The sequence below is a fragment of the Urocitellus parryii genome, chromosome X, assembly GCF_045843805.1.
Source record: "Urocitellus parryii isolate mUroPar1 chromosome X, mUroPar1.hap1, whole genome shotgun sequence".
In the NCBI taxonomy this organism is placed as follows: Eukaryota; Metazoa; Chordata; class Mammalia; order Rodentia; family Sciuridae; genus Urocitellus; species Urocitellus parryii.
In genome coordinates this window covers 81,651,537-81,678,806 of record NC_135547.1, presented here as the reverse complement: position 1 = coordinate 81,678,806, position 27,270 = coordinate 81,651,537, and positions in this window count along the sequence as shown.

The window sequence follows — 27,270 nt, the reverse complement described above, 5'->3', positions numbered from 1 at the left end:
CCCTACACTGGACCAAGCCATAAACCTAAAGCTAAATCTATACCGAACTGTAACCCTAGCCCTGACATTAGCCCTAGCCCTAATACTAGCCCTAAACCTAATGCAAACATTTGCCCTCATCCTAGCCCAAAAACCTAGCTTTAATACCTAAACCTAAACCCTAGATCTAACTGTGGTGAGCCGTTTCTGTGAACTGTGGCCGCCATTACAAGATGGCGCTGGTTTCCCCTGTAGTCTGTGACAAACAACTCCTTATCAGAATGAGTTGGCACGCTGTGACTTGGCACCCTGTGAGAAAAGTCCACGTGGCAGCTTCGCATTGGGGCTTGAGGTGATTTATTAAGGCTGGGAGGGGCATCCGGGGGAGAAGAAGAAAAAGTATCAAGGACCTGAATAAACTGCTGAGAGAAGATTCCCGAGTTGCGTCTTCCTTGCGGGCAAGGGGTCGCGACAAGTGGTGCCGAGACCCGGGAACCAGAACTTTCAGTCAGTCAGGGGTGGTGCACCGGTTAGTCCCAGGTAAGTGGGATCTGCTATGAAAGCAGGGATAGTCCCAGTACGTGGGATCCGCGTCCAAAGCGGGGTCAGCTCCTCTACAAAGAAAGAGAGAGCCTCATATTTATTGCAGCTGCACTGTGTACTTTCACTTTTGTTTTCTGTGTTTCTTTTGTTGTGTCATCTCGTTTTTGTTTTTTGTGGTATCTCTTGTTGTTTTTTGTGCGTCTTTTGTTGTTGTGTCATGGGTGTCGCATCTTCAAGTCCGCTCCTCCTGGCCCTAGATGACCTGTTACGTTCCAAGGGCCTGGAAGTGAAACGTAGTACTTTAGAGAGATTTTTACAGAAGACAGATATTGCTGCACCGTGGTTTGCATTCTCGGGCAGCCTTACTATACCTAGCTGGGATAAATTAGGCAAAGACCTTGACTTTGCTTCTGAGCAGGGCATATTAGACGGTGGGGTGATACCCCTTTGGAAGATGGTCCGTAGTTGCCTCACAGATGGCAGATGTCAGGAAGCACTTACTAAAGGACAGGAAGTTTTAGAGCAATTACATGAGGAGAAGTCAGAAACGGCAGAAAGTAAAGTATCTCAGGTGGATGGGAGTGTGCGGAGCATGAAACAGGGGAGGAGGCGGCTGTCTCCTGCAAGAAGTGAGATATCTCAGAAGGCTGGGAATGTACGGAATGTTAAACAGAGGAGAAGGCTCTATCCGGACTTGACTGAGTTAAAAACTCCCAAGGACACAAGTAGCTCGGACAGTTCTGAGGAATTAGATCCACCCTAGCCGCTCTCAACCCCGCCTTCTCATCTTCCCCCTCCCTATCAGGCCCACAGAAAAGTCTTATTTGACCTTCTCCAGAATATTCACCATGGCTTATTTTAGGACTTTCAGCAAAAGAATCTCTACAAAAAGGTTCAATATAGATAAAATTTCCTATTTTCATGTTACCCTGTTTTACTTGGCCACTGTCTGAAAAAATCAGCACTCCAGGCGCTGGACACTCCCTTACTAGTTTTTCACAAAAATATGTAAACAAGGCCTCTGGCCTTCAGCTGGGCTTCACAGTGCTGACTACATTTCTAAGATAAGGGAGTTACTAACTGGGCTCCATGGTAACAGCTGGCAGGAGGAAGAATTGGAAAGGGAGATAGAGGAACTGGAGGGTCGATTGTAAAAGTCAAGATTTAAAGCACCTACAGCCCCGATCGCTGTCACGCTCCCTCCTTATAACCCTGATTGGGACAAGGACAACCCCAGAAGGCTGGGGGGTGTTCAGTGGCAGCCTAAGACGGCCCAAACTTCCCAGTAATTGAAAACTTGGATGCCGATGGACAGCCGGCCAGAGTACATGTTCCTTTAGCCTTTAAGGATATTAAACAACTAAAGGAGGCAGTTACTAATTACGGATCCCATGCCCCCTTTACATTGACTCTCTTCGAGTCTTTCTCTGCCAATCAGCTGACACCTAGTGACTGGCAACAGCTTTGCATGGCTGTGTTGTCCGGAGGGGATTTTTTGTTGTGGAAAAGTGAAAATCAAGAGAGGTGTCGCGAGCTAGCCCGAGTCAATCAGGACGCCGGCTTCCCACGGCATAACCTTGAAATGTTAACAGGCTTGGGACAATATGCTATCATAAATCAACAAATTAATTATAATCCTGGGGTCTATGCTCAGATAGCTACAGCAGCCATTTAGGCTCGGAAGGCTCTACCTATTTCAAATGCTAAAACAAAAATTTCAAAAATTGCTCAAGGACCCTCTGAGCCTTATTCTGACTTCCTTGCCTGATTGATACAGGTAGCAGAAAAAATATTCCCTAACTTGGAACAAGCCATGCCGGTCATTAAGCAATTGGCTCTTAAATATGTAAACTCCTATTGCCAAAATGCTATTAAATCTACCAGAGCAAAGAGTGTTGATGACATGATTCGAGCTTGTAAAGATATTGATGGAGCTCATATTACTGGACAGGTTCTGGCCGCTGCCCTCAAAACGGGAACAGGGGCCCGCCCCAAGGTCTACTGGGCAATCCAGGGACGGAATGGTGCCCCGGGGAGTGGGCGACTTCGTCACCTCCCACGGACCAACCCCTTTCTATCTGTAGACTCCCTAGGGGAATGCCAGGAAGTACAGGATGTACAACTGCAACCGCAGGTCGCAGAGACAGAACAAGCTGCTACCGCAGTAAGATCTTGGCCAGGCGGGGGAAAATGCAGACAAAATCAAACAAAATACAATCGGCTAAGAAAACTTGGAGAACTTTTGCCCTGAAAATGGGCACCAGACTCCATGTTGTTTGCATCACCATGGTAACCATGGGGTGCCTGGCCGGCATAGCTGCTTCCTGGTCCCACCTCCCACACTTTTGCGGGCTTCTGATTGGTTCTTCCACAGTCACTCAGACAGGACTTCTAGTCCCGCTTTCCAGCCACTAACCTGTACTGCTGTGTTTCAGATTTCTACCGGAGCTGCTCAGAGCCTGTATTTTAAAAAAAAAAAAATGCCTACCTGTAAATGCTAACAAAAGATATCTTTTTCAGACAAAATTTAATTCCACAGGTTTCTATGTTACAGTCCTAAATTTAAGCTAGTTCTAAGTTAAATAACCTGACCTTTTCTCTATAGTTGTGTTACTAAATAATGTTCTATTGATGAGAGATATCAAATATGCTTCTTTATATTTTACTTTTAATTTTGAAGGTTATGAGGATGCATTTGCTCGCCACAGGAACAAGCCGGCAAAGTTCCTGTGATGACCAAAAAATCCTTATTTTCATTGCTAACTATAAAAATAAAAATGTATACTCAAGGATCTTATTTCAGTTACATCAAGTGACGTCACATAGAAAAGTACACTCCTAGTTAAAAATAAATTTAAATGGATCCAAATATTTTAAAACCACGTGGTTACATAAAGTTAATACAATTATAAGTTATGTTCTTATTCTTTATATATATATTTTAGATATTTAGATAACCTATATTTGTTAATCTATAAATTAATTAGCACATGCCTAATTGATTAGTTAATATATATTTGCCTAATTGTTTTTCTTCAACAGAAAACCTATAATTTAAGTTTTATATTTACATTTATCAGATACTCTGTTTTTTCAGTTACAGATATTTGAGATAAATGTGTTTAGTATAAATTTGCTTTTAAGTAAAAATACAATCAAGTAATTTCTAAATCTCAAAGTAGAATTAATCAACACATTTTATCTGGGATTTTGGCTGCTAATCAAAGGATAGAGTTACTTCAAGCTCAAGTTGAGGAATTGTCTGACCTAGTACATTTGGGTTGTATTGATCAAGGAGCACATTTATGTATAACCTCTGTCAGATTTTATGATTCCAGAAATGCCTCATGCATCATCGGAGAATATCTATCCGGAACCTGGTCCATGGAAGCAGAAAACTTGATCCAGTCTCAACTAACTCAGATTGCTGTTTTGAATAACACCCATGTCAATCCAGTGACCTTGGGTCAATTTACCAATTGGTTGTCATCTGCCTTTTCCTTTTTTAAGGAGTGGGTGGGAATAGGCATTTTTGGTGCAATGTGTTGCTTTGGTATGTTTCTCTACTTGTGGTTTCTCTGTCGCCTCAAGGCCCGCAATGCTCACGATAAGGCTATGATCATACAAGGTCTTGCAGCTTTAGAAAATGGCAATTCACCTCAAGTCTGGCTTTCGCATCTTAAACAGTAAACCTTTGACATGGTCGTTGCACCCCAAGTTACATTGCACTGGGATCGACATGTCCTTCTTTTGTCACTCTTCTAGTGTTGGAACTTCTACCATATCTTTCCTTTGTGCATACCTCTCCTCCCTGCCTTTCTGCACTAGGATCTTTGCTAGCTAATCTTACAGTCCAACTACACCTGCCATTTGATGGTGATGGTCATGGGTCCTGTTTATGGAGGCGGTTACCATAAAGATGTCCTGTTGGCCACAACATGCTGAGCTGATCTTGTAGTACCCAGTGACGGGCAACTTCCACGCTTGCACTGCAACCTAAGACAAGGGAGTGGGGCCTCCCCAGAGACGGGTAAGCAGTGCAGGGGCGGTGGACGACCTAAGACAGGGGCTACTTGATTCCCTTTGACATGCAATAAACAAAAGAGGGGAACTTGCTGATAGCAGGCCTTCCCTGGCCCCCGGGGCCCAGCCCCCAATTCCTTGTTCTGCATGTCAAAGTGGCCAGTTCACAAGGCCATGACATATGTGCTCCACGGGAACGTCTTGACCTTTATCTAACAATGGCAGATGTCACAACCAAATTTCTCCCCCTCTCTATTGTCCGTGCCTTTCTCTTAGGGTGTTGCCAACTTAATTTTGTCTGCACTACAAAGACAGCCTCAGCTGTCCCCCTTTGTCTACCATCGTCACGATACAGGATGCGAGGCAAGGCACTGCACTTGAGTGATCCACTTGAGTGGACCTCAAGGGGAGCATGTCCTATTGCATGCGGGTTTGACGTCCACGCCCCGCCCCACGAAAAAAGGCGTCGGCTGATATGGCCTCAGGTTTGGGGAAGGGCCCTCCTTAGGGCTGAGCCGTACTATGCAGCCACTTCTGCACAGTGGGATAGGACCTCTACTCTCGCCTGTATTGTCATACAAAAACAAAAAAGGGGGAACTGTGGTGAGCCGTTTCTGTGAACTGTGGCCGCCATTACAAGATGGCGCTGGTTTCCCCTGTAGTCTGTGACAAACAACTCCTTATCAGAATGAGTTGGCACGCTGTGACTTGGCACCCTGTGAGAAAAGTCCACGTGGCAGCTTCGCATTGGGGCTTGAGGTGATTTATTAAGGCTGGGAGGGGCATCCGGGGGAGAAGAAGAAAAAGTATCAAGGACCTGAATAAACTGCTGAGAGAAGATTCCCGAGTTGCGTCTTCCTTGCGGGCAAGGGGTCGCGACATCTAACCCTAATACTAACCCTTGCCCTAGCTCTCAGCCTAGCTATAACCCAATACCTTACCCTAAAGGTAATCCTAACTCTAACCTGAAACCAAGGCCTAAACCTAATACTAACACTAGCCCTAATTTAGCCCTATCCTAACCCTAACCCTAACCCTAGCCCTAAGACTAACTCTAACTCTCATACTAGCCCTATCACTAGTTCTTACCCTATCCCTTACCATATTCCTAAACCTAACCCAAACCCTAGTCCTAACCCTTGCCCTATCCTTAGCCCTAGCCCTAAACATAGATTAAAACCTAACTCTAAATATAACCCTAAACCGAAGCCTAAACCTAACCATTATAAATACATTTATATTTAGATTATGTGTCCACAGATGTTAGCTTCAATTACTATTTAGAATGTAGTCATTAGTTTTATAAAACGCATACCATTTCTGGTGGTGTATAGAGAACTGAGGGTCAGGGGTAGGATGCTATGTTAAGGGGTAAAGGAATAAGGGTATGTGATTAATCTAACTTAGCAACATTGAATGAGAACTCTAATGAATAGTCAGGGGAAATTTATGGAAGAAGGTAAAAATTCAAACTCCTTATCTGTATTCATAAAATCACCCTATGTATAAATAGTAAAAGTTAGGAGGCTGAAAGTGGAATAGAAGGAGAAAGAAAAAAGAAGAATCACATCGGTTACACATCCACATTCTGCAATCTGTATTTGGGGTAAAAATGGGAGTTCATAACCCACTTGATTCTAATGTATGAAATATGAGATGTCAAGAGCTTTGTAATGTTGTGAACAACCAATTAAAAAAAGATGTAAGCACAAAAAAAAAAAGAAAAAAAAGAAAAAAGAAGAAAAAATAACAAGTAAATAGAGGGAGAAAAATAAGAGCAAATAAAGAGGTGGTGAGGTGGGGCCTATGTAATTCCTCTATACTATACTATTCTAGTGATTCAGTTCTTAAAGTCCAATTTCATGGAAAGTTCTTTGTTTCACATATGTTGATGTTGTGAGGACCAGAGGGGAAGAGTAAAGAAGAATGGATGAGAAGAGCAAGAAAAAAAAAAGTAAGAAAGAAAAAAGTCTCTCAGAACTCTGTTTTCTTTTCTTGCAGTAGGTTGAGTTGTCTATTCCTAGCTTGAGTCTCTGTGCTCAGGGTGGTGGAGGTAGTCAGGGTGAGAGGGCTTGAACTACTTCCTGGAGACTTCCTACTCTTAGTCTCTGAATTGGAAACCAGGTGCCTGTAAAGTTGCTGTTCTGTATTAATAGCTACACCCCTCAAAAGCTTGTGAGAAAAATCTTGAGTTATCACAGCTGGATGTAGGAGAGTTGGAAACCTGTTACCTGTTACCTGATAAGCTGCAGAACCAAGCATGTAGCCACGCCCACTGAGAGATGGCGAGTAAGGTTTTGCAAGATGGATTCCATCTATTACACATGTATGGTGTTTGGTGAAGTGGGTAGTTCTGCAGTGACCTTGTGCTGTGTCCAGAGCTCCTTTTGGAGACTCTCAAGCAAAGTCTCTGTGTTCTGTGCTGCCTTCTGTCTGCGCAGAGAGCGCCCATGCAGCTGAGACTGCTATCTGCGCCCAGAGAAACTGCACAGCTGAGCCTTCCATCTGAGCTGAGAGCACCCATGGTTTCTTCAAATTTCTATGATACTGTGTAGGGTTCACCTTTTACTTAGCCTTACTATGCCCACAAGTTTGGGCCTTCTCGGTTCAATTGTTCATTGTCAACAACAGTTTGTATTTTAAGGTTTCCCTTAACCCTTATCGTAACCCTAACACTTGTCCTTAGCTAAGCGAAAACCCTAGCCCTACCTCTAACCCTAGATCTAACCATAACTCTAAATCCAAACCGAAACTTACGCCTAAACCTCACACTAACTCTAGCCCTAACACTAACACTTATCCTAAAACTAGCCCTAACCTAGTCCTAGCCCCAAAACAAAACCGAGCCTTAGCCCTAACCCTAAACCTTAACCTAAACCGAAACCTAACCCTATACCTAGCCCTAACCTTAGCCCTAATTCCATTTCTACCCTAACCCTAAAATTAAGCTTGACACTGATTCTCACCCTAACACTAACCCTAGCTCTAACATCACCCTAAAAAATAAACCTAACCCTAAAACTTGACCTAGACTTAACCCTAATCTTTAAACTAGCCCTAATCATAACCCTAGATTATACTTTAGCCATAGCTCTAATCCTAGCCCTATCCTAACCCAAACCCTAGCCCTAATCCAAGTCCTACACCTCATTTTATCCCTAAGCCTAACCCTAGCCCTAACCATTACCCTAAACCTAATCCTATCCCTAAAATTTCCCTAACCCTAAATGTAACTCTAACTCTAGCCTTAATCATAACAATAATACTAGTCCTAAACCAGCTCTAACCCTATCCATTACCCTAACCATAAACATAATTCTAATGCTAACCCTAAGATAACCCTAACCTTATCTCTAACCCTAAACATATACATTACTCTAAAACTAACCTAAACCCTAAACCTAACCATATATATTATCTTAACCTTAACTCTAAACCTAATTCTAAATTGAGTTACTAAGCCAAATCTTCACTGTGATAATGACCCTAATAATAACTCTATCACTAATCCTTACCCTAACCCTAAACCTAACCCTTACACTAGAACTAGCCATAAACCTCACCCTAAAACTAACCCTAACCATATACATACAACTGAAATTAGCCCTAGTACTAATCCTAGCTCTAACCCTAACAAAAAACATAGCCCTAGAACTAGCCTTAATACTAACCTAACCCTAGCCCTATCCGTATTTTGACCCTCTTCTAAACCTATCTATAACATCATACCTTACCCTAATCCTAACACCAACGTAGCCCTAAACCTAGGCCTAGACCTCACATTAACCCTAGTGCTAATCCTTGCACCTAATTTAGCCCTAACCCTAACCTTAATCCTAGCCCTAAGACTATAATTCACATCCTAGACCTAACCCTAGCTCTAAACCTATCCCTTACCATAACCCAAACTCTAGCACTAAAACTAGACCCAACCCTAGCCGTATATTTTACCCTAGCCCTAAACATAGATCTAACCCTAACTCTAAATCTAACCCTATCCCTAAGCATAAAACTCAACCTAACACTAGCCCTAACCCTAGTGTTAATTGGAAAACTAGCCCTAACCCTAGCCCTAGCACTCAAAGAAAACAGAGTCATAGTCTTAAGCCTAATCCTTAACCTAAACCAAATCCCAAACCTACACCCAGCTCTAACACTAGCCCTAATTCAAGTCCTAACCCTAACTCTAGAACTTACCCTGACCCTGTCACAGACCCTAACATTAACCCTAGCTCTAAACATCCCCCTAACCCTAAACCTAAATCAAACACTAGACCTTGCCCTAAACACTAGCCCTAGCCCTAATCCTAGCTCTAACACTAAGACCAAACCTGGCCCTCAAACTAGCCTTAATACTAACCTAACCCTAGCCCTAACCATATTTTGACCCTCTCCCTAAACAAAGCTTTAACATCATACATTACCCTAATTCTAATATCATCCTAGCTCTAAACCTAACCAGAAAACTAGCCCTAATTGGAACCCTAGATATTACATTAGCCATAGCCCTAACCCTAATAGAAAACCTAGCCCAAATCTGAATCCTAACTCTAGATTTAACCCTAATCCTAACCTTGACCTTAGACCTAACCCTAACCCTAACAGAAGCCGTAACTCTAGCTCTAACCCTATCCATTACCCTAAGCCAAACCCTCACCCTAATGCTACCCTAGGTTTAACCCTAATTTTTAGCCTACCCCCAACCCTAACTCTAATACTAATACTAACTCTATACCTCATCCTATCTCTAACCCTAACTGAAACCCTAACCCTAACCCTGATCATTACTCTGACCCTAATACTAAACCTAGGTCTAAATCTGACCCTAATCCCAAAACAAAACTTAACACTAGCCCTACCAGTAAACCTATACCTAAACCTAATCATAATACTAGCACTAGACCTAAACCTAATACTAAATATAGCCATAACTCTAGCCCTAGCTCTAAACAAAAACGTATTCTTAGCTCTAAAATTAACTGTGAACCTAGGGAAGAGACTAACCCTAACCCTAGACCTAACCCTAGCTGTCATTCTGATTCTAACCCTAAACCCAAAAGTAACCCGAACACTGGCCTCTACTATAAAACAAACCCTAGCTCTAAATCTTATCTTACCCAAAACCTAACCATAACACTAGACCTATCCATAAGCCTAACCCTAAAACTAGCCATAACACAAACCTAGATCTTACCTTACACATAGCCCTAACACTAGCTTTAAACCTCACACAAAACCTAGCCTTAATCCTAGTCTTTAACCAAGCTGAAAGCATAACCCTAACCCTAACCCTAGCCCTAACCCTACCCTAACCCTAATGCTTGCCCTAGCCCTAACACTAGCTCAAACTCTAACTCTTATCCTAATCATAACCCTAGCCCTAACCCTAACCCTAACCCTAGCATTAATCCTAACTGTAATCATAGCCTAAAACCTAGCTCTAACTCTATCCATTACATTAAACATAACCTAACCCCATGCTAACCCTAGCCATTATGCTAACCCTAACTATAACCGTATCCCTGACTCTAACCTTAACCCTCGTCCTAGCCCTATCTCTAGCTCAAACCTAACATTTACCCTAAACCTAACCCTAACACTAAACCTAGGCCTAACCCTAATCCTAGCCCTAATCCTAACCTTAACATTAGCCCTAACACTAGAACTAACCCTATCCATTACCCTGAAGGTAGGCCTAACACAAAAGCTAACCCTAGGCTTAACCCTAACCCTATCGCTAACACTAACCATATACATTACTCTAAACCTATCCTGAACCCTAGACCTAACTCTATCCATTACTCTAACCCTAACCCTAACCCTAATGCTAATTCTAGCCCTAACTCTAAATCTTAACCTAAACCAAAACCTAACTCGGACTCTGACCATAATAATACACCTAGCTCTAAACCTGACCCTTACCCTAAACCTAACCATTACAATAGATCTAGCCATAACCTAACCCTAAAACTATCCCTAATGATAACCACCCTAGACCTGATATTAGTCCTAGCCCTAATCCTAGCCCTAAACCTAACACAAACCCTAGCCCTAATCCTATCCATAAACCTAGCCTTAATCTTAACCCAAACCCTCACCCTAGCCCTATCCCTAATTTTACACCTCCCTCTAGATCTAAACCTAGCTATGACCTCAATTCTTCCCCTAAAACTAACCCTAATCCTAACCCTATTATTAACCCTAACCCTAGCCCTAACCATAGGCCTAACCAAACACTAACCCTAGTGCTAATCATAGCCCTAATTCAGTCCTACCCTAACCCGATCTAAGCCTAGTTCTAAGACTAACTCTAACTCTTGCCATAATCCTATTTATATTTCTAAGCCTATTCATTACCATAATCCTACCACGAGCCCTAACCTTAGCCCTAACCCTAGCCATAGCCCTTACCCTAGATGTAACCATAACTCTAAATCCAACTCTAACCTTAAACCTAAACCTCACCCTACCACTAGTCTGAACATTATTACAAATCCTAAAACTAGCTCAACCCTAGCCCTAGCCCTAAAATAAAACCGAGCCATTGCTCTAATCCTAAACCTTTACCTATACCAAACCCTACACCTATAACTAGCCATAACCCTAGCTGTAATTGGAGTCCTAGGCCTAATACTAACATTGACAATGACTCTTATCCAAACACTAACCCTAGCTCTAAATATCACCCTAACCCTAAAGCTAATGCTAACAAAGACCTAGCCCAAAACCTAACCCTAAAACTAATCCTAATTGTAACCCTAGTTCTTACATTAGGCATAGCCCTAACCCTAGACCTAACCCTAACACAAAATAGCCCCAATACGAGCCATAGATTTAATCCTATCCCTAATCATAGCCCTAAACCTAACCCTAAACCTAGCCCTAAACCTACATCTAAACCTAGCCCTTACCCTAAGCCAAACCCTATCCTTAATGCTAACCCTAGTCCTAATCCTAATCCTTAAGCCTAAACCAAACCCTAACCCTATTACTAGTCCTAACTCTAGCCCTCATTCTAGCTTTAACCCTAACCCAAAACCTAATCCTAACCTTCACCCTTATACTGACCCTAACACTAATTATAGGTGTAAACCTGAACCTAACTCTAAATTGAACCCTGAAACTAGCCCTATCAGTAACCTTTTACCTAAACCTAAATCTAATACTAGCCCTAGACTTAAACCTAATTATAAATCCAGCGATAACTCTAGCCCAAACTGAAACAAAAACTTAGTCCTAGCCCTAACAATAACACTTAACCTAAACCAAACACTAACCCTACCCATAGACCTAACCCTAGTCCTTATTCTGGCTTTCATACTAACCCTAACTCTAACCTGAACACTGACCCTGACACTAATACTAAACCTAGCTCTAAATTTGACCCTAAACCAAAATCTAAATCTAACACTAGATGTAGCCATAACCTTAACCGTAATACTAGCCCTAATTAGAATCATTTATAACATTACCCATAGCACTAACCCTAGGCCTAAACTCAACACAAAACCTAGCCCTAATCTGAGGCCTAAACCTACCCTAAGCATAACCCTCAACCTAATCCTAGCCCTAACCCTAACGCTAACCCTCACCTTAGTCCTAACACTAGCACAAAGCCTAACCTTTAGATTAAACATAACCCTAGCCCTATCCCTAATAAAACCCTAACACTAGCCCAAACCCTAGCTCTAACCCTAGTCATTACCCTAACTCTAAATCTAGCTCTAATAATAACCCAAATCTGAGACATTACACTAGATTTAACCCTATCCCTAATCATAGCCCTAAACCTAACCCTAACCCTAGCCCTAATCTGGAAATCTAAACCATACCATATTCATTACTATAAACCCAACCCAAACCATAAACCTAACCCTAGACCTGAACCTAAACCTAACCCAAACCATAAACCTAAACCTAGACCTGAATCTAAACCTAATACTTGTCATAGCCCTAACCTTAACTCAAACCCTAACCCTTAGACTAAACCCAACTGTAAAACTAGCGCTAAACCTAAACATCACCCTAAACCTAACAGTAACCCTAAAGCTAACCTTACATCTAACCCAATCTATTACCCTAAACCTTACCTTAACCCTAATTAAAATCCTAGCCCTAACCCTAAACCTACCCAGACTATAAATATAACCCAAACCCTAGACCTAACACTAACATTAACCCTTGCCCTATACCTAAAGCTACTTCAAAACCTAAACTTTATCCTAAACATAACCCTAACCCTACCCTAAGCTCGGGTTACTAGCACTAAACCTAACCCTAACCCTATCTCTAGCCCTAATCCTAATCATAACCCTATCCCTAAAACTAGCTGTAACCCTATACATTACCTTTATGATAACCCAAATTCTAATGCTAACCCTAGGCCTAACCCTAACCCTATCACTAACTCTAAACCTCTCCATTACCCTAAACCTACCCTGAACTCTAAACCTAACCCTATACATTATCCTAACCCTAACCCAACCCTAATCCTCATTTGAGCCCTTTCCCTAAACCTTCAACAAAAACAAACCCTAACCCTGATCCTGACCCTAAAATTACACCTAGCTCTAAAACTGACCCTTACCCTAAACCTAACCCTTAAACTAGACCTAGCCATAAATCTAACCCTAAATCTACCCCTAACTGTAACACTAGACCAGACATTAGCCCTAGTCCTAATTAAAGACCTAACCCTACAACAAACCCTAGCCCTAATTCTAGCCCTAAACCTAGCCTTAATCATAACCCTAAACCTAACACTAGCCCTGACCATAATTCTAACCCTCACCCTACCTCTAAATCTAGCTATACTGCTGTTCCCTTACCCTAAACTTAACCCTAACCCTAAGGCTAGGCATAAGCTGAACACTAACCCTAGGCCTAATTCTAGCCCTAATTTAGCCCTATCCCTAACACTAACCATAACCCAAGCCCTAAGACTAACACTAACACTCATCCTAGACCTATCCCTAGTTTTAACCCTATCCCTTACTGTAACCCTAACCCTAAACTTAACCTTTGTTTTATTCTTAAATCTAGTCCTAAGTCTAAATCTAATCCTAACTCCAAATCTAATCCTAACCCTAAATCTAAGCCTAACACTAACACTAGCCCTAACACTAATGCTAATCATAAAACTAACCCTAACCCTAAAACTAGGACTAAAACAAAACCAAGCAATAGCCCTAACCGTAAAGCTTAACTTATACAAAATTCTAACACTACACCTAGACCTAATCCTAGCCCTAATTCGAGTCCTAACTGTAACCTAAAAACTAACCCAGATTCTAACTCATATTCTATCACTCACCCTAGCTCTAAATACCACCCTAAAGTTAAACAAAACCCTAACACTAAGCCTAGCCCTTATTTGAGTCATATCCCTAAACTTAAAACTAACCCTGACTCTGACTCAGTATATATACTAACACTAACCCTAGCTATAAATATCACACTAACCTTAAACCTGTCCCTAACACTAGACCTACCATTACCACCTAAACTTAATTATAACCCCAGTTCTTACATTCCCCATTGCCCTAGCCCTAGCCCTAACCCTAACACAAAAACTAGCCCCAATCTGAGCCTTAAAACTAGATTTAACCCTAACCCTAACCCAAACTCTATCCCTAACCCTAGCTCTAGCCCTATCCCTTACCCTAAGTGAAACTCTTACCCTAATGGTAATCCTAGACGTATCCCTAATCCTCAGGCTAACCAAAACCCTAACACTATTAATAGTCCTAACCCTAGCCTTTACTCTACCTCTAACCCTATCCCAAACTTTAATGCTAACCCTTACCCTTATTCTGACCCTAACAAAGCCCTATGTCTAAAACTGATGCTAACCCTAGATCAAACCCTACCACTAGCCCTACCAGTAACCTTATACCCAAACATAATCCTAACACTACCCATAGACATAAACCTAATCTTAAATCTAGCCTTAACTCTAGCCTAGAAATAAAAAAAAACTAGCCCTAGCCCTAACAATAACACATAACCTACCCCAAACACTAACCCTACCCCTAGATCCTAATTCTAGCTGCAACCCTAATTCTAGCTCTAACATGGACACTGACCCTGCCTTTATCAATAAATCTACCTCTAAACCTGACCCTAACTGGAAACCTAAACCTAACACTAGAATTAGCCAAAAACCTAACCCTAAAACTAAATCTAATCATAACCGTAGCTCTTACAGTTTCCATAGGCCTAACCCAAGGCCTAAACCTAACACAAAACCTAGAGCTAACCCTACGCCTAAACCTAGCCTTAAGTGTAACCCTAACCTTAACCCTAGCCCTAACCCTAACCTAAATCTTGCCCTAGTCCTAACCCTAGCTCAAAGCCTAAACCTTACCCTAAACATAAGCCTAGACCTTTCACTAATTCTAACCCTAACCCTAGCCCTAATCCTAAACTTAACCCTAGCCCTAAACATAGCTCTAAACCTACTCATTACCCAAACCCTAACCCTAACTCTATTGATAACCATAGGCCTAACCCTAACCCTCAACCTAAACTGAAAACAAATTGTAGACCTAAACCTAAACCTTACACTCGCCATAGCCCTAACCCTAGCTTAAATCCTAACCTTTACCATAAATCTAAACAGAAATATAGCCCTAACCCTAACCCTAAATCTAAATCTAACCATAACCCTAACCCTAAAACTACATTGAACTCTATTACCTTAACCATAACTGTAATCCTAATGATAACCCCAGCCCTAATCCTAATCCTATCCATAATACTACCATATTTCTAAACCCAGATCTAACTCTAAACTTAACCCTCACCCTAGCCCTAACCCTAGGTAAAAACCTAACCCTTATACTAAACATATCCATAAACCAAACAATACTTTTAACCCTAACCCTAACAGTAAACCTAATATATTTCTAACCACAACCCTAGCCCTAAATTTAGTTCTAACCCTTTCCATTACCCTAACCATAACTCTTACTCTAATGCTAACCCTAAGCCTAACCCTATCAATAACCCTAAACCAAACTTGAACCCTTATCCTAACCCTATCATTACCCTAACCCTAATCTTAATGCTAATTTGAGCCCTAACCCTAAATACTAATGTAAACCAAACTCTAACAATCACCCTGACCCTAATACTCCCCTAGCTCTAAACCTGACCCTTACCCTAAATCTCACCCTTACAATAGATCTAGCCACAAACCTAACCCTAAAACTATCCCTAACCATAAAACTAGACTTGGCATTAGCCCTAGCCATAATCCTAGCCCTAACCCTAACAAAAACCTTAGTCATTATCCTAAGGCTACTCCTAAACCTAGCCTTAATCATAACCCTAACTCTAGGCCTTACCCTAACTCTACCCTAGCCCTAATCTTAGCCCTTCCCTAACCCTAGCCCTAACCCTATACCTTAGATTAACTCTAACTCTTACCTTAGCCCTATACCTAATTCTAACCATATCCCCTACAGAACCCTATTCCTAGCCCTAACTCTAGCACTAATCCTAGCCCTAGCTCTAACCCTAACCCTAAGCCTAAACCTGAAACTAACACTATCCCTAACCCTAAACTAATAGTAAACCTAGCCCTAATCCTACCTGAAGCCCTAAAGCAAAACCACGCCATAGCCTTAACCATAACTCTTAATGAAAACCAAACCCTAAACCTACAACTAGACCTAACCATAGCTGTAATTTGAGTTTTAAGCCGAACCCTAAAACCAACCCTGAACATGACTCTGACCCTAACATTAACCCTAACTCTAAACATTACCCTAACCTTAAATCTAACCCTAACACTTAACCTAGGCCTAACCCCAACCCTAAAACTATCCCAAATTAGCCATAACCCTAACCCTAGCCCTAACTAAACACAAAATCTAGCCCTAATCTGAGCCCTAAGCCTAGATTTAATCCTAACCCTAACTCTAACAATAGCCTGAATAATAACCATAAACCTAGCCCTAACACTAGTTCTAACCTTATCCATTAACATCACCATAATCCTAACCCTAATGCTAACCCTAGGCCTAAACCTAAACCTATCCTTAATCCTTGCCCTATCCATTACAGTAAACCAAACTTTACCCTAAACATCACCCTATCATTACCATAACCCTAACCCAAAATCTAATTCAAGCCATAACTTTAAACCTTAACATATGCCAAACTCTAACCCAGACTCTGACCCTAATAATACCCCTAGCTCTAAACCTGATCCTAACATGAAACCTAACCCTTACACTACACGTAGCCATAAACCTAATCCGAAACTATCTTTAAACATACCTATAGACCTGATATTAGCCCTAGCCCTTATACTAGCCTTAACCCCCTCCAAAAAAAAAAAAAAACATAGCCTTCATCCTAGCCTAAACCTAGCCTTAATCATAACCCTAAACCTAACTCTACCCCTACCCCTAATTATAAACCTCACCCTACCTCTAAACCTAACTATAACACAAAACATTACCATAAACTTAACTCTAACCGTAAACCTAATGCTAGGTCTAAGCTAAACACTAACACTAGCCCTAATCCTAGACGTAATTTAACCTTAAGCCTATCCCTAATCCTAACTCTAGCCCTAAGACAAACTCTAATTCTCACATCAGCCCTATCCATAGTTCTAACCCATATCCCTTACCATAACCCTAAAACTTACCCTATCTTAATTCCTAGCCCTGATCCTATATCTAGACTTAACTCTAAATTGAACCCTAACTCTAATCCTAAGGCTAACACTAACACTAGCTGTAACCCTAATGCCAATCATAAAACTAGCCCTAATCCTAACCCTAGAAGTAAAATAAAACCGAGGAATAGACCTAACCCTAAACCTTAACTTATACCAAACCATAACACTACACCTAGACCTAATTCTAGCCCCAATTCCGGTCCTAACCCTAACATTAACACTAACCCTGACCCTGACTCATATCCTAACACGTATATTAGCTCCAAACACTACCCTAAACTTAAACTGAACCCTAACAGTAACCCTAGCCCTAATTCGAGTCATAACCCTAACCCTAAAAATAACCCTGAACGTGACTCCTATCCTAACACTATCCTTAGCTCTAAATATTACCCTAACAATAAACCTAACCCTAACACTCTACCTACCCTTAACCCTAACCCTAAATCTAACCCTAACTGTAACCCCAATTCTTACATTAGCCTTTGCCCTAACCCTAGCACTAACCCTAAAACAATAACTAGTCCTAACCCGAGCCCTAAATCTAGCTTTAACCCTAACCCTAGCCCTATCCCTAGCCCTAACCCTAGCTCTAACCCCATCATTTACCCTAAGCCAAACCCTAAATCTAATGCAAACCCTAATCCTAACCCTACTCTTAGCCTAACCCAACCCCTAACCCTATTACTTGTCCTAATCACAGCCTTCATTCTAGCTCTAACCATAACCCAAACACTAACCCTAACTCTGCTCTTATTCTGACCCTAAAAGTAATCGTAGGTCTAAACCTGAAACTAACCCTAAACCAAACCCTAACACTAGCCCTACCACTAATCTTATACCTAAACCTAAAGGTACAAATAGCCATAGACCTAAACCTAATCTTAAATCTAGCCATAACTCTAGCCCTAGACCCAAGAAAAACCTATATCTAGCCCTAACAATAACCCTTAGCCTAAACCAAACACTAATCCTTCTTCTAGACCTAACCCTAGTCCTAATTCTAGCTTTATCCCTAACAATAACCCTAAACCGAACACTGAAACTGACAGTAATAACACCAACCCTAGCTTTAAACATCACCCTAACCATAAACCTAACCCTAAAACTAATTAACCATAATTAGTTAGCCCTCTAATTAACCATAAAACTAGCCCTAATCATAATACTAGTTCTTATATTAGCCGTAGCCCTAACCTATCACAAAAATAGCCCTAATCCAAGGCCTACTCTAGCTTTAACCCTAAAGCTTACCCTAACTGTCACCCTATACTTAACCCTAACCCTAACCCTAGACCTAATCCTAACCATAACCCTAGTCTTAACCTTAGCTTTAACCCTATCCATTACTCAACACCTAACCTGAACAATAAACCTAACCCTATCGTTACCCTATCCCTAAACCTAATGCTAATTTGAGCTCTAATGCCTAAACTTAACCTAACCCAAACCCTAATCCTGACCCTTACCATGACCCTAATAATACCCCTAGCTCTAAACATGACTCTAACCATAAACCTAACTCTAACAATAGACCTAGACATAAACCTAACCCTAAAAACATCCCTAAACATAACCCTGGACTTGACTTTAGCCCATAGCCATAATCCTAGCCTAGCCCTAACACAAACCCTAGTCCTTATTTAATCCCTAAACATAGCCTTAATCATAACCCTAACCCTAACCCTAGGCCTAACTCTAACACTAACACTAGCCCTAATCTTAATCATAATTTAACCCTTCCCTAACCCTGGCCCTAAGACCAAATGTAACTCTCATACTAGTCCTATACCTAGTTCTAACCCTATCCCTTGCCATAACCCTAATTCTAGTCCTAACCATAGCCCTATTCTTAGCCCTAGCCCTAAACTAGATCTAACTTTACTCTAAATCTAATCCTAACACTAAGCATAAACCTAAACTAACACTAGCCCTAACCCTAATCCTAATCCAAAAACTAGCCTTAACACTAGCCCTAGCCCTAAAACAAAACCAAGACATAGCTAACCCTAATCTTTAACCTAAACTGAACCCTAACTCAAACTATAATTTTAGCCCTAATTTGAGTTTTAAGCCAAACCCTAAAACTAACCCTGACCCTGACCCTGACTCTGACAGTAACATTAACCCTAGCTCTAAACATCACCCTAAACCAGGCCTAAACTTAACCTTAAAATTAGCCCTAATTATAACCCTACTACTTTCATTAACTGTAACACTAACCCTAGCACTAACTTAACCCCAAACCTAGCCCTATTCGGTGCCCTGACCCGAGCTTTAACCCTAACCCTAACTCTAGCTCTAGCCATAATCATAACCAGAAACCTAGCCCTAACCATAGCCCTAACCCTATCCATTACCATAAACCTAACCTTAACCCTAATCATAAAATAAGCCTAAACCTAACCTTATCCCTATTCCCATCTATATCCATTACCCAAAACCTAACATGAGCACTAAACCTAACCTTATCATTACCGTAACCCTAACACTAATTTGAGCCTTAACTGAAACCTTAACCTATTCCAAACCCTAGCCCAGATCTTGACCTAACAATGCCCCTAGAACAAAACCTGACTCTAACCCTAAACCTAACCTTTACACTAGACATAGGTATAATCCTAACCCTAAAACTATCTTTAAACATAATTCTAGACGGGAAATTAGCTCTTGTCCTAATTCTAGCCATAACCCTAAAACAAACTTTAGCCCAAAGCCTAGCCAAAAACCTCACTTTTAGTCCTAAACCTAGCCTTAATCCTAACTTGATCTCTAATCATAGAACTATCCCTAATATTAACCCTCACTCTGACCATGAACCTAGATATAATCCCAACCTTTTTCCTAACTCTAACCCTAACTCTAACCCTAATCCTATTACTAAACCTAACTCTAGCCCTAACCATTGGTCTCACCTTAACAGTAACCCTAGCGCTAATTCTAGCCCCAATTTATCTCTAACCTTAACCCTATTCCTAAACCTAGACCTAAGACAAACTCTAACTGTTGCCTTAGCCCTATTTCTAGTTCTAAGCCTATTTGTTACCATAACCCTAGCATAATCCCTAACCTTAGTTCTAACTCTAGCCCTAGACCTAACTCTAGATCTAAACATAACTCTAAATCTATCCCTAACCCTAAACCTAAACTTCACCCTACCACTAGACCTAAAACTAGCCCTAACCCTAGCATTAGCCCTAAAACATAAACGAGCCATTGCCCTAACCCTAAACGTTCACCTAAACCAAAACCTACCACTACACCTAGCCATAAACATCTAGCTCTAATTCGAGTCCTAGGCCTAAAACTAACCCTGACCCTGACTTATATTCTAACACTAACCCTAGATCTAAATATCACACTAACCCTAAAGATAATGCTAACACTAGACCTACACCAAACACTAACCCCAAAATTAACCATAATGATAACCCACATTCTTACAATAGCCATAGCCCTAACCCTAGCCCTAAACCTAACAGAAAAACTACCCCTAATTCTGAGCCCTAAGCCTAGATGTAACCCTAAACCTAAACCTAACCCTAACACTAACCCTAATCCTAGCTGTAACCTTAGCTCTAATTTGATCGCTTACCCTAAGCCAAACCCTATCCATAATGTTAATTTTAGTCCTAATCCTAATCCATAGGCTAACCAAAACCCTAACCGTATTACAGTCCTAACCCTAGCCCTCATTCTGGCTCTAATACTAACCCAAATCCAAACTCTAACACAAACACTCGATCTAATCCTCACTCTAAACTTAACCCAAACCCTAAAACTAGCCCTACCAGTAACCTTATACCTAAACTTAATACTAACACTAGCACTAGACCTAAACCTAATCCTAAATCTAGCCATAACTTTAGCCCTAGACCTAAAAAAAAAAAAAAACTTAGTAATAGCCCTAACAATAACAAACACTAACACTACACCTAGACCTAAACCTAGTCCTAATTCTGGCTTTCACCCTAACTCTAACTCTAACTTGTACACTGAACCTGACACCAACACTAAACAAAGCTCTAAACCTGACCCTAATCCAGAACCTAAACCTAACACTAGACCTAGCCATAACTCTAACCCTAAAACTAGCCCTAATCAGAACCCTAGATATTATATTACCCATAGCCCTAACCCTGGGCCTAAACCTACACAAAATCTAGCTCTCTTTGAGGCCTAAACCTACCCTAAGGATAACCCTAGCCCTAAATGTAGCCCTAACCCTAATCCTTACCTTATTCCTAACCCAATCTCAAAGCCAAACACTTAGCCTAAATGTAACCCTAGCTCTATCCCTAACCATTAACATAACACTAGCCCTAATCTTAACCTTAACCCTAGCACTAACCCTGGATCTAACCCTAATCCTAATGATAACCCTAACCCTATCCCTAACTCTAATCATAAACCTAACTCTAGATCTAACACTAAACTTTACAATTGCCATAGCCTTATCACTAACTAAAACCCTAACCCTTACCCTAAACCAACACTAAACCTGGCCCTAGATCTAAACTTATCAATTACTTATATATTAACCCTAAACTTAAACTTTACCCTAACCCTAACCTTATATCTACCCCAATCCATTACCCTTACCCTAATCTTAACTCTAACCATAACTGTAACCCTAACCCTAGACCCAATACTAAACCTAACACTCGCCCTAGCCCTAATCCTAGCTTAAATCCTAACCCTTACTCTAACCCTAACCCTAGCCCTAGCCCAACCATAACCTTAACTCTATCCCTAACCATAACACTACACCTAACCCTAATCCTAGCCCTAATTTATCCCTATACCTAAACCTAACCTTAATCCTAGACCTAAGACTAACTATAACTTTCAAACCAGATCTATTCCTAGTTCTAACTCTATTTATTACCATAAACCTAAACCTAGCCCTAACCTTAGTCATAACCCTTTCCCTATCCTTAGCCCTAGAAGTAACTCTAGATCAAAACCTAACTTTAAATCTAACTCTAAACAAATGCCTTTGCCTAACCCTGAAACTAGCCCTAACCCTAATGCTAATTCTAAAAGTCGCCCTAACCCTAGCCCTATAAAAAAAAAAAAAAACAAGCCATACCCCTAACCCAAACCCCAAACCTAAACCAAACCCTGACCCTACACATAGCCCTAAACTTAGCCCTAATTCGAGTCCTAACCCTAAACCTAAAACTAACCATGACCCTGAAATATATCCAAACACTAACCCAGCTGTAAACATCACCCTAAACTTAAACCTAACCCAACACTAGCCCTAGCCCTAAACCTAATCCTAAAACTAACCCTAATCATAACCCTAGGTCTTACATTAGCCATAAACCTAACACTAGCCCTAACCCTAATACAAACCTAGCCCTAGTCCGAGTCCTAACCCAAGCATTAACCCTAAACCTAATCCTAAGCCCAGCCCTAAACATAGCCTTAACTCTACCTCTTACCCTATCCCTTGCCCTAAGCCAAACCCTCACCCTAATGCTAAAATAGTCCTAACCCTAATCCTTAGCATAACCTAAATTCTAATCCTATTACTAGTCCTAACATAGCCCTTATTCTAGCTCTAACCATAACCCTAACCCTAACAGTGACCCTTATTCTGACCCTAAAATTAATCATAGGTCTAAACCTGAACCTAACCCTAAACCGAACCCTAACAGTAGCACTACAGGTAATTTTATACCTAAACCTAATGCTACGACTAGCCCTAGATCTAAACCTAATCCTAAATCTAGCAATAATGCTAGCCCTAGACCTAAAGAAAAACCTAGACCTAGACTTAACAACAAACCTTAATCTAACCAAAACTCTACCTCTATGCCTAGAGTGAACCCTAGTCCTAATTATGGCTTTAACCTTAATCATAACGCTAACCAAAACACTTACCCTGACACCAACACTAACCTTAGCTCTAAACAACACCCTAACCCTAAACCTAACCCTAAAACTACACCTAGACCTAACATTAACCCTAAAACTAGCCCTAATTATAACACTAGTTCTTAATTAGCTCTAGCACTAACATATCCAAAAACCTAGCCCTAATACAAGCCCTACCCTAACTTTAACCCAAATGCTAACCCTAACCATAACCCTAGCCCTAACTATGACCCTCATCCTAACCCAAGACCAAATTCAAACCATAAACCTATCCCTAATCCTAGCTCTAAACATATTCATAACCCTAATGGTAACCCTGAGTCTCATGCTAACCCTATTGGAACCCTAATCCTATGCCTAACATTAACCCTATCCATTAACCTATACCTAACCTGAACCCTAAACCTAACCCTATAGTTACCCTATCCCTAACCCTAATGCTAATTTGATCCCTAATGCTTAACCTTAACCTAACCCAAACCCTAACCCTGTCTCTGACCCTAATAATACCCCTAGCTCTAAACCTGGCCCTAAAAATAAACCTAATCCATACAATAGACCTAGATGTAAATGTAACTATAAAAATATCCCTAACCATAAGCCTACACCTGAAATTAACCCTAGCTCTAATCCTAGTCCTAACCATAACACAAACCTTAGCCCACAGCCTAGCCATGAACCTCACTTTAATCATAACCCTAACCCTAACTCTAATCCTAACACTCAACCTAGCCATAAAACTACCTCTAATCCCATCCCTTACCCTAAACCTAAACCTTACCCTAACCCTAACACTAACCCTAGCCCTAAAACCCTAGCCCTAACCCTAGGCCTAACCCTAACACTAAACCTAGCCCTAATCCCAGCCCTAATTTAGCCCTAGACCTAACTCTAACTCTAACCCTAGCCATAAGACTAACTCTAAATTTTGACCTAGCCCATACCTAGTTCTAACCCTACCCCTTATTATCACCCTAAACCTAGCCCTAAACTTAGTTCTAACACTAGCACTATCCTTAGTCCTAGCTCAAACCCTAGATCTATACCTAACTTAAATCTAAACCTAACCCTAAGCCTAATGCTAAAAATAACACTAGCCCTAATCCTAATACTAATCCTAAAACTATCCCTAACATTACCCCAGCCCTAAAACAAAACTGAGTCATAGCCGTAACCTAACCCTTAACCTAAACCAAAACCTAACCCTACACATAGCCCTAAACCTATCCCTAATTCTAGTCCTAACCCTAACCCGAAAAGTAACCCTGACCCTGACTCTGACTCTAACACTAACCTTGGCTCTAAACATCATCATAAATGTAAACCTAGCCCTAACACTAGACTTAGCCCTAACCCTAACCCTATAGCTAGCACTAATCATAACCCTACTTCATACATTAGTTCAAGCCCTCAACTAACACAAAACCTAGCCTTATTTTGAGTCCTAAACCAAGTTTTAACCCTAAACTTAATTAAAACTCTAACCCAAACACTAGCCCTAATTTTATACATAAACCTAGCACTAACGTTATGTCTAACCCTATCCATTATCCTAACAATAACCCTAACCCTTATGTTAACCCTAAACCTAAACCTAAACCTATCCATTAAAATAAAACAAACCTAAATCCTAAACCTGACTCTGTCATTAACCAAATCCTACACCTAAAGCTAATTTGAGCCTTAAACCTAAACCCTAATTGAACCCAAACTCTAACACTGGCACTGATCCTAAAAATAACCCAAGATCTATACCTGACCCTTACCCTAACCCTAACACTTACACTGGACCAAGCCATAATCTTAACACTAAATCTATCCCTAACTGTAACCCTAGACCTGACATTAGCGCTAGCATAATAATATCCCTAATCCTAACACAAACCCTAGTCCTCATCCTAGCCCTAAACCTAGCCTTAATCATAACCCTAACCCTAACCCTAGACCTAAACCTAATAATAACACACACCCTAGCCCTAAACATAGCTATAACAACATCTCTTACCCTAAACATGACCCTAACTCTAACCCTAAACCTAGTCATCACCCTCGCCCTATCCTTAGCCCTAGCACTAACTCTAGATAGAAACATAACTCTAAATCTATCCCTATCTCAATGCCTAAGCCTAACCATAAAACTAGCCCTAACCCTAATACTAATCCTAAAACTAGCCCTAAAGTTAGCCCTAACACTAATCCTAGCCGTAATATACTCCTATCCCTAACCCTAACCCTAACCCTAGGCCTAAGACTAACTCTTACACTAGTGCTATCACTCATTCTAACCCTATCCCTTACCAGAAAACTAAAGCTAGCCATAATCCTAGTCCTAACCCTTGCCCTACAATTAGCCCTAGCACTAACCTTAGATCAAAATCTAACTCTAAATCTAACTCTAACCCGAAGACTAAGCCTAACCCTAACACTAGCCCTAATCCTACACTAATCCTAAAATTAGTCCTAACCATAGCCCTAGCCCTAAAACAAAACCGAGAGAGAGGTCTAACCCTAAACCCTATACTAAACCAAACGCTAACCATACCCCTACCCCTAACCCTAGCCTGAATTCAAGTTTTAAGCCAAACTCTAAAACTAGCCCTGACCTAGACTCTGACACTAATTCTAACCCTAGCTCTAAACATCATCCTAACCCTACACCTAATACTAACACTAAACCTAGCCCTAATCTTAAACCTTAAATTAGTCATAATTGTAACCCCAGTACTTACATTAACAATAACTCTAACCCTAGTACTAACTTAACCCAAAACTTAGCCCTAATCCGAGCCCTAACATGAGTTTTAACCTTTTTTTCCATATTTTTTAAAATATATGTACTTTCTTTTTTTTATATCTATTTTTTTATTTTTATTTTTATTTTTTTATTGGTTGTTCAAGACATTACAAAGCTCATGATATATCATCTTTCATACATTTGACTCAATTGGGTTATGAACTCACATTTTTACCCCAAATACAAATTGCAGAATCTCATCGGTTTCACACTCATATTTTTACATAATGGCATATTAGTGACTGTTGTATTCTGCTACCTTTCCTATCCCCTACTATCCCCCCTCCCCTCCCCTCCCATCATCACTCTCTACCTCATCTGCTGTTGTTCAATTCTCTCCCTTATTTCCCCCTGCTTTCCCTTCACATCCACTTCTATGTAATTTTGTGTAACATTGAGGGTCTCCTACCATTTCCATATGCTTTCCCTTCTCTCTCCCTTTCTCTCCCCCCACTCGTCTTTGTTTAATGTTAATCTTTTCCTCATGCTCTTCCTCCCTGTTCTGTTCTTAGTTTCTCTCTTTATATCAAAGAAGACATTTGGCATTTGTTTTTTAAGGATTGGCTAGCTTCGCTTAGCATAATCTGCTCTAATGCCATCAATTTCCCTGCAAATTCTATGATTTTGTCATTTTTTATTGCTGCATAGTACTCCATTGTGTATAGATGCCACATTTTTTTTATCTATTCATCTATTGAAGGGCATCTAGGTTGGTTCCACAGTCTAGCTATTGTGAATTGTGCCGCTATGATCATTGATGTGGCAGTATCCCTATAGTACGCTCTTTTAAGATCCTCAGGGAATAGTCCGAGGAGGGCGATAGCTGGGTCAAATGGTGGATCCATTCCCAGGTTTCCCAGGTATCTCCATACTTCTTTCCAAATTGGCCTTACCAATTTGCAGTCCCACCAGCAGTGTACAAGTGTACCCTTTTCCCCACACCCTCGCCAACACTTATTGTTGTTTGACTTCATAATGGCTGCCAATCTTACTGGAGTGCGATGGTATCTTAGGGTGGTTTTGATTTGCATTTCTCTGACTGCTACAGATGGTGAGCAATTTTTCATGTACTTGTTGATTGATTGTATGTCCTCCTCTGTGAAGTGTCTGTTCAGGTCCTTGGCCCATTTGTTGATTGGGTTATTTGTTATCTTATTGTTTATTTTTTTTGAGTTCTTTGTATATTCTGGATATTAGGGCTCTATCTGAAGTGTGAGGGGTAAAAATTTGTTCCCAGGATGTAGGCTCTCTATTTACCTCTCTTATTGTTTCTCTTGCTGAGAAAAAACCTGACCCTAAACCTAGACCAAATCCTAACACTGGCCCTACCAGTAAACCTATTTCTAAACCT